Raw genomic sequence first — 8220 nt, 5'->3', positions numbered from 1 at the left:
ATACATGAATAACAAATTTAAACCGTTTTCCAAAAATTATAACTGTAAAAATAATACCTTCTAAACTATTATATCGGCTGTTGTAGACCCTTGTGAACATTTAAAGTTAATTGTAAATGAAAAAGTTCATAATAGAACAACTCATGTAACTGTAGCTGTGAAGCATACAATTCTCATATATTAACATTGTATGGCAATAATACTGGCAACAAAATGAAATAAACAAGTATCCTTTTCCCTTTAATTGCCATTCGACATTTGACGTATGCATATAACTCTTAGTGGTGATATCTAAAGTATGAATATGAGACTGAGTATTGCATTGGATTCCGATTTTGATACCAATGTTCAAATGATACTCACTATAAGCTTTCCTTTTAATTCAGACAGCAAAAATGAAGACGTTGATAGCTTTAGTTTTCGATAATATACAGAGAAATTGCATCTCATTTTATTTAGATTTTTATGAACGAAATATCGAGAGATCGTAATTTGAAAGTGAAAGTAAATCCTTTTAATTTCTGTTAACATGTTGTATTATTATATTATTTATTTATGTATTTCTCTGTTCTAGGTGTTCTTGCGTTTATTTGTACTGTATTCCTGTCACGTAATGTTGTCATTTTAGCGGTATTTTTAACATTGCCATATTAGTGGGAGGTTTGGCTAGCCATAAAACCCACCATTTTTTCTTAAAATGTCCTGTACCAAGTCAGGAATATGACAGTTATTGTCAAATAGTCCGTTTATATGTATGTGAGCGATTGTTTTTGTTGCAGTTCAGTGTTTCTGTTGTTCCGTTGTTTTCCTTTTATAGATGATGTGTTTCCCTCGGTTTTATTTTGTAACCCGGATTTGTTTTCGCTTAATCGATTTATTACTATTGCACAGCGGTATACTACTATTGTCTTTATTCATTTGGGTCCAATAACTGACACTATTTATTTCAAAATCTTTTTTAGTTGATTATATTCTTCATTTTTCATACATATATGCAGTTAAACGAGTTTTTAATGTATGCAAAAACCGAAAGAAAAACAACGCTATCAGTTACGCATTCTTTGCTTTACGGTTAATGTACAGTTTATATACAACTTTGGCTCGTTGAACATTAACTAAAAATATAATGAATAAGGCATTTATAACTTTCAATTTTCTTAAATATTACTGAATGAATTCTTTCAAAACATTTGTATAGAAAGCACATAAAATTGGCTAAAACCTTCCTAAATTTTTCTTAAAATCATCGAATATCCAGGAACAAATCAATAGATTTTTCTTTAAAATGATATGTTGTTGATACATGAATTTCCGTTTTAATGATGTTAAAAAAAATTGGGTAACCGACTTCGTTTTTACGGTAAACATTATTTAAAGTAGTATTATATGTGAAAAATACCACAAAAACATCGACATAAGCGTATAACATCGTCGATTTGGAAGATGTAAAACGTTCGATTTTGACGTTTTTCACTGCTAACTAGGTAACAGATTGGTTAATGCTTTGTCCTTTAAGGTACATCATACGGTATTGGCAAATTTTAAAGTGTTCAAACCGCAAAGTTACTCTGAGTACAGACAAGCTGGCACACCTGACAAATATTTAGGCATGTAGGGATCTAGGTAAATTGACTTTTATTTTTCAGAAAAGTATAAAATTTCTGGAATTTGAGATATTTATTTTCAAGCTTGCAGAAGATGGTAAAAAATAAACGCCTAAAATTTATATTTCATTCGGTTCACTAATTAAACAGTCATCTATTGTTGTGCCAAATTCAATTCGACAAGTAGTTTAAAGTCATTAAAATATATTAAAAGGTTAATTAGGAAGAAGAAAAAAATGTCTGTGAAAATATAACTTTCAAGTGGGTATCGTAATGATGGAATGTGAATAAATTAAGGGTTATCAAGAGCTATCAGGAGAGCGTCATCTTTACTATGGCTTCCGTGTTTTTTACTGAAAAAATAAACACGCATAATTTGGAGACAAATCTTGCGAAGTATCAACTTCCGAAACAAAGTCGTCGGTTCTCTGAACTGAAAATTTTTTTCTTGAAAATCCGTTTAACTATGTACAAAATTAAAGACCCAAACTTTGAATTAAATTTGATTTTTCACAGTATATACATTATAGTTTTTGATTGAATAAAAACAATAGGAAATACAAAACATTCAGACTATTCAGAACGAAAGTTGAAAATATCTTATACTTAAATTCATTAGTCTTGTTGAAAGACGTATGTATTATGTGACATTATATTTTAAAGAAATGAAACCTTTGAAAGAAATAATGTGTATGCGAGTTCATTTCAAAAGGTTTTCAAACATCCATCATTATCAAAGAATCAGAATTCCAAACTGTAATACAATTCTAAAGACTGCGCTATCATTCAGAAATATTTTACATAATAAAATTCAAATTCTAAAACCAAAGCATGCAGGGATAGTTTGGTATAGAGACTTTTTTTATTTTCCATTTTTGGCCAACACAAATTAAGGACATTTCAATCAAATTGTTAAACGTCAACCTGCACCTAAAACTTATCACTGTACACTATAGATGAGCAAAATTGTAAATGTTTTAAACATACTTTCAGAGGATTTCATCATTTATTTCTTTTAAAAGTGATTGTAAAATACCATCATATTACGTTATTTATTTGTTTTCACGATATAGCCATTTTGCACAGTGCCGACATTAGGCAATAACGTTTAAAGTGTTTTAACTATTACTTGCTGCGGAGTAAGGATGTTCTCTGTTTTAACTATTTCCAATCTCGTTTAAATAGAGAACCTGTGTTTACGCTTTGCTTACATGGATCTGACAAGGCTGCGTTCCATGTTATATTTTGAAAAAACTTTCGAAATCCTCTGGTTTTGTCGTTATGATACACACCAAGTACAAATTTGAAGGTTACATTTCATTGACTGGTGTTAATAATTGCCAGAGCTGAAAGGAGAACACAGTGATGTCAATCAGATCTTTGTAAGCAAAGCGTGGACACAGAATCTGTTTTTTATCAGATTGAATATTTCCTTGACATTTGGTACTCTTTAACCTGTTCCTATGGAATGCTTTTAAACTATTTCCAAAACGATTGCATTTTTTTCCAATCATTTCTTGACGCCATTTGCAATAAATTATTTTCAGATTTTATTTCCATCGAATTTTTACAGTATAACAATAATGATAACCAAAGCAAGCAACATTGAAACGTCTCTTTTACATATAGTACAATAATATAATAGAAAAATGAATTCAGTACATTAACATTTTGTTTTTCTTTTGTCTTCCAAGACTTACAATATTGAAACAAATACATACTTACTTTTACTATGATCCTTAGAATTACATCAGTCTAAAGTTTCGTTTCAGTCTTTCGATGTTCCTTTTTCATATAGAAGATGAGACTTCTTGCAAAAGGAAGATGCATTTAATAACCAATCGAATCAAGCAACTTATATTCAGGAAAGTATAATGAAGAATCTGTTCACTTCAGTTAAAATAAAAATGTACTTTGGACACTAGGGGATTTTTTTGAAATTTTCATCCCGATCAGGATGTGTTTTAAATCAATCACACTTCGAAATCACAACGTATGTGAATGTCTATGTTCGTTAGACATTCTTTTACAGTAATTTGGCAGTCTACATAAATTAAAAGTTACATTTTGGTAGTTCCTATCATTTATATTTATAGGCCTGGTATGATCACATGTACGTCACAAATACTAGTATCACGACAATGTGTTGTATTCTAATGTGTAAACGAATAAGTGACAAACAATAGAATAATTTATAAACTTTTGATGCACCGGTATGCCATAACTAGTTTTAAATAGTGCCCCTTTTCACATTTTATGTTAGTTTGTTTCGTTTATGTCTTGGATTTCCATTTTTTAAAAGAAGAAAAAATAATGGTAGAGACTAAAGGAACCTGAATCAATGTCTCACCTAGCAAACGTAGTGTATTGTGTACATAAAAATAAAGATTAAAAGTATTTTAGAATTGTCAAAGCCAGCCTCTAACCAAGCGACAATCTCCTACGCAGCTGCTTTGCTTCTTTCAATGTATGTATGCATTTTTCAAGTTTTTTTTATCCTTTATTGTGTTAAAGATTAATAAAATAAAAATCATCAGTAAAAATTAAAAACTCCAATAAGGAATGGTCTTACAATGATTGTGGATTAACGGTACTTTTTTTATATATTTTCCTTGTAAGAGTTCCGTACCATATCATTTTTTTTTGGGGGATATATATTAAGACGTTTTATCTACATTGTATCCATGTTATCTCTATGTTCTATTTGGGAGGGGTCCTAGATGGTGAGTGGTCTAAGTCGTCCAACTACTGTTTCACTCGTATGTCAACACTGAGGTTATGAGTTCGAATTCCGCACGTGGCAGGTGCCTTCGACTATAATCTTAATTGACTAGGATTGTCAGTTTTCCTACCGAAGGTCGGTGGTTCTCTCCCGGCATTCGAGTTTCCTTCACCAATAAAAACTGACCGCCACGAAATAGCACAATATTGCTGAAAGTGGCGTAAAACACCAATCAATCAATCAATTCTATTTTGGGCAATGCGGCCAGTTTGGTAAAATTAAAAAGTAATTGAAAAAAAAGAACCCGATCTTCTTTCATTTTATTGGATACTAGTACCTTAAATGAAAAAAGTGTCCTTACAAAGTTTCATTGGTTCTTCAAGTTTTTCACGAAACAACGTGTTTCTAAATTATTGACATCAATTTTAACAGCAAGTAAGTCCCCGCTTCAGAGTTATTGTGAAACTTCCTACTCTAGGGGCGGTATGAATCAGATGTTGTAATTTAAAAATTCCAAAGATCTGTTAGATAACATACAATCTAAGTCTTTTTAAATCTTCTTGCAATAGAACGATAACATTTTACTTTTCTACTCCTTACACACGTATTCCCTATTCCTAACTTAAAGACAAATTTAAAGAATTGGTTTTACTTCGTAAAACAGAATGGCCAACGTAGATACAAATGTCTTGTTTTAAGGAAGGAAAAATCATTCTTTGTGAAAAAAAAAAAATAAAAAAACATTGATTCAACAAAAAATGCTCTGAAACTGACATTGACAAAATGCTTGATTTCTTGATTGACATCATATTTGTTACGTTTGGAGGACATGTGGTTCAACAAACAATCGGCTTTCTCATGGGAACCAATAGTGCTCCTCTTCTTGTCGATTTGTTCCCTAAATCAAATAAAGTTAAAATTCATATAGGAGCTTCTGAGAGGAAAAATCATCGAAGATACCATGCTTATAACTTTGTACGCCAGACGCGCGTTTCGTCTACAATAGCCTCACCTGTAATGCTCGAATCAATAAAGTTAAAAGGCCAAATAAAGTACGAAGTTGAAGAGCATTGAGGGCCAAAATTCCGAAAGGTTTTGCCAAAAACATCTAAGGAAGACCTAAAAGAAGCTAGCATTTCTCTTTTATATTCACGTTCAAGTATAAAGATGATGTCCTCCCACTACATAATTCAAAGTTTGGTGGCTATGTTGAAAGCATTGACATAAACTTGAAGTAAATGATACAATAGATACAATTGACTTACATCTAGAAATTAACACTAAGGGTCGGTTTAGAAGAAAACTTTACAACAAAACCGATGATTTGCAATTTCCCAATTGTAATTTGTTCATTTCCATGTAGCAACATTCCAGCAGCGCCGCCATATGTAGTATATATCTCGCAGTTGAAGTTGAAGTCATTCCTTTCAGAATTTTACGGACTCCATTTGCGAGTTTATAAACCATTGTGGAATATCTGCTTTACAGATGACTTGTCGTAACCACAATCCCGTCCAATTTTTCTCGAGTGTGGCATCACCGAGTTATACTAATACCGAGTATGTACTTACATGAGCAATATGACGTATGTCACATGCATATCAGAATCTACTAAGCCTTCGGGCACCTGATATCACCCCGGTGTTTTGGTGGGGTTCGTGTTGTTTAGTCTTTAGATTTCTATTTTGTGTTTTGTTTATTGTCATTTGTCGTTCGGTCGTTTTGGTTTTTTTGTAAAATTGTAGTATCTATGCTGAGTTTTTTTTGTATTGTTTTATTGTTACTCTGTTTGAGTATTTTTGATCTAGCTTTGTGATTATACCAGGCCTAAAATTATAAATGATTATACTTATGAAAATATAACTTTTATTTCATGTAGATTTTCTTATTACTACAAAAGAAACTCTAACGAACATAGACATACGTTGTGATTTCGACAGTGGTATATTACCAGGAATAGATACCTTACCTTTCGGAATTTTGTGTCGTTAATGTTCATACTTCGTACATTTTTTTGCCTTTTTACCTTTTTTATTCAAGCGTCACTGATGAGTCTTTTGTAGACGAAAGGCGCGAATTAGTGCGATGACAAACAGGCAAAAAGTCGTCTAAATATTGATTTTAATCTCCCCAATTAACACACGCCTTATCTTATATTAAACATACATATGTCTGCTTTAATTTCCACCCTGTCGTAAGAAATTCGTATGGTCACAATTTCCTAAAAAAATCGTTTTTCCGTATAGACTATTTCTGTAATTTTGTCATCCACCTACTTCAAAATATTTTTTTGAACTTATATGCCTACATTTTCTTGAAGAGAATTTAATTTTTGGAATAACCATTATTCATAAATGTCAGTTTAGATTTTTATTGGCATCTAATATATAAAATTATACAATTTCAAGTTGTTTAAAAATGTCGCATTTTTTCGTAAAAATATAGACATAAACTTTATTCGCTTGTCCCTAGATGTACACATTTGTATCTAATTGTGTAATAAACTTGTTAAACATCCTAAAGGCTATTCCTGATAAAAATTTCTAAGAGCAGGTGTATAAAAATATAAAGTTATTGATGATAAAAATTAAAATTATAAAACTTCAAGTTTAACACGGAAATAGATCATTCCTCTCACGGTCATTACTTTTTAATTAGCACTCAAGTAATTTTTCTAATTACTATATTTTTGCTGTTATAAACGATGTTTTCGAGTTTTATGTTGTTTTGTATAAACAAATATGCATTTATATGTTTATCTTATATTATGTTCGCCTTTTTGCAATTGTATAAAAGAAAAAGGTCTTTGTATTTATAAGCAAACTCAACGACAGACATTTCGAGTAAATTCCGCATTTTTTCGTCTCGCCCATGAAACACTTTCGCTATAAAGCTTCATTGTTTCAAGGGCGACCTCTTCGACAGATATTACGTTAAACATTCTTTCTACCGAATATGAAAAAAGTCAACTTTTTACACCAGATCTAGAAGATTTCTCCCACAAATTGATTTTTTTTTATCTGGCAACAAAAATAAGCAATCATTACTTCAGATTCTTTAGACTTTTATGATATATTACAACCCCCCCCCCCCCCCCCCCCCCCCCAAAAAAAATATATGCACTATTAGATAATACAGAACTTACTCTATATGAATCAGATTATGATGTAATGTAATAAGTATAAAATTGCAAGTTAGATACTTAGATACTTTAGATTAGAGACAAGTGTGTAGGCTTCGTGTTGCTCAGTCTTTAGTTTTCTATGTTGTTTTTTGCGTACTTGTCTTTTGGCCGGTTTTATTTCAATATCAATTTCAGTATGGTATCTTTCGCTTCTCTTTTATCTGTTAATATACCGTTTCCTATGAAATCTTATATAATACAGCATTTTTCATTCATTATTCTATTGGAATATCGAAAATGGATCTTAAAAATTGAAAAATCACATATTTAAACACGGAAAAGTTCTGATATCTTTCAGCAAGGAAAACTGGCATGATTCAGTCAAAAATGTTTTATTCTTCGACTGCCTGCTGATTTTTAATACGTTCTGGTCTCTCAAAAATACTGCCTATTTCCATTCGCTTCTTATACTTTATAAACATGTTAGAAGTGATGTTTCTCTCTTTTTCCCATGAGTACTAGTATAAAAGAAACATTTTTGGTAACCTTAGCTTGCCTCTTAGTAATGTGCATGTTCCGAACAAAATTCTTTTCAACTAAGAGGTTGGTTTATTTCTCTGTTTCAAGTTAGTGGTCATGAAGTTGGTAGCGAGACTATTTAGTTCATGTTTTATTGTTATCATATATGATATATCAAGGCAAAGGTGGAGATTTTTGCACACGTAACCCCTCTACCCCAAAACCTCCATCACGAAAACCACCACACACAC

The sequence above is a fragment of the Mytilus californianus genome, unplaced genomic scaffold, assembly GCF_021869535.1.
Source record: "Mytilus californianus isolate M0D057914Y unplaced genomic scaffold, xbMytCali1.0.p SCAF_6, whole genome shotgun sequence".
In the NCBI taxonomy this organism is placed as follows: Eukaryota; Metazoa; Mollusca; class Bivalvia; order Mytilida; family Mytilidae; genus Mytilus; species Mytilus californianus.
Note: the sequence above shows the minus strand (reverse complement) of the source record.